The sequence below is a fragment of the Trifolium pratense genome, linkage group LG4 (genome assembly GCF_020283565.1).
Source record: "Trifolium pratense cultivar HEN17-A07 linkage group LG4, ARS_RC_1.1, whole genome shotgun sequence".
Taxonomy (NCBI): domain Eukaryota; kingdom Viridiplantae; phylum Streptophyta; class Magnoliopsida; order Fabales; family Fabaceae; genus Trifolium; species Trifolium pratense.
Genome location: NC_060062.1, coordinates 16,462,967 through 16,464,587, shown reverse-complemented (window position 1 = coordinate 16,464,587; position 1,621 = coordinate 16,462,967). Strand labels below are relative to the sequence as shown.

The 1,621-nt window shown below is 44.2% G+C and overlaps 1 long non-coding RNA gene across 1 annotated transcript; it reads left to right on the top strand.

Annotated features, from left to right (window-relative positions):
• Positions 1-651: 651 nt before the first annotated feature.
• LOC123919669 lies at positions 652-1,140 on the top strand. Its single transcript, XR_006813295.1, has 3 exons — positions 652-826; positions 905-975; positions 1,050-1,140. It is a non-coding gene; the product is annotated as an uncharacterized LOC123919669 (long non-coding RNA).
• Positions 1,141-1,621: the final 481 nt, after the last annotated feature.

Below are 1,621 nucleotides of genomic sequence, written 5' to 3'. Positions count from 1 at the left end.
GAGTGCCAGCAATTCAACTTCGCTCGACTTATTCTTGGATGTCTTTATGAATCCATGAGGGATGCTTGTGAACATCTTAAAAGAACAGGTGATGGATCCACCTTTTTAGGTGCTGGCCCTTTCTGGTTACTGCAATTATGGCTAACTGCCACTTTTCATGCTGAGCTTGACCTTTTCTTGCCTGAGCCATACTATGAGGAATCAAGAACACGTCGAGTCGAAGGCACGAGGTTGGCGAGAATGGTGCCTAGGGAAAGAGGCCTTGGTTATGATGTGGCTTTCCAACAGTATTTTAATACTTTTCTCAGCCTGAAGAAATTCAAGCCTAGCTTTGCTCCCTTTGTGGATAGGCCATTTGGTCCTCCTTGGTTTACTCACAGATTTCCTTCTCCACCAGAATTTGAGATGGTAACCAACAGCATTTGGAATGCTTACTTGATGCCTACAGTCTTGTCTTGTCGAATTGGCTTGACCTCTGGAGATTTTGGGTTAGTTGGCTACTTCCCAAACCTGGTGTCTCGCCAATTTGGCTTAACTCAAATACTCCCTAAGAGCATATACTTGGAAGAGAGGGAGGTTTGTTTAGGCAAGCATGGCATGACAGAACCACAGTTCCATTCATCCTTGAACCACTTCAATCAGCCTTCTTATGAGCTTACCCCATTCGACTTCGCTCCCTCACATGCCTGCACTAGGGAATTTTTTACCTGGTGGTCTCGACACTATGAAGGACGCCTGGTTGACAAGACTGCCTTACTCACTGCTATCTCTAATGGGTTCGACTCATCTATTTTGAACAAGATTAAGTCGAAATTGAACGCCAGAGGTATTCTTTTAGTTTTACTTTTACTTGCATCATTTTTACCTTGCGTGCTTTTCTCTTATGCGCACCTCTTCGATGCAGGGAGTAAGTCGAAGGCAGGTTCCAGCGACTCTAGCAAGCCTCTTCCTCCACCATCTAAGGTTGAACTACAGGTAGGCTTTTATCTTCTTGTGGCTTCCCACACTTCTGTAAGATTTCTATGTTAACTTTGATATGCCCTTCCTAGATTGCTTCACGCAAGAGGCCTCATTCAACTGAAACTCCTTCTGTTTCGAAAAAACAAAAGCCTGTTCCAGCCACTTGTTCGAGTGCTCCAGATAAGGTATCCATTTAGCTTAAGACTTCTTTTTCTTTTGTCTTGAATGTGAACTTACTGAACTGTGGCCTGTAGGATATTCCTGTCCTTTCGACCATCCCTGAACAGACTAACACTGCCACTATTCAAGATCTCCCTCATAACGCTGAACCCATTACTGATGAGAAGAAGAAAAAGAAGAAGAAGAAAAAAGAACACCAACCCAACCAAGAAGGTACTCCTGAACACAAGTCCTCTGAGATTGAGGCACAACCTGATACTCTGGCATCACCTGAGGACCCTCCTTTAGAGCAATCGGAGAGGAAGAAGAAGAAGAAAAAGAAGCACAGAAAGTCTCCTGCTGCAGCCACTGTTGTCGAGGCTTCTGCTACTGCAAAAGAAACAACTTCACAGCCTGAAGCTTCTGCTACCCCTCAAACCCAAGTAAGCCATTCTTATTTCTTGTTACTTCTCCAGCTTTTGGCTGTGTTACTCATTCTTTC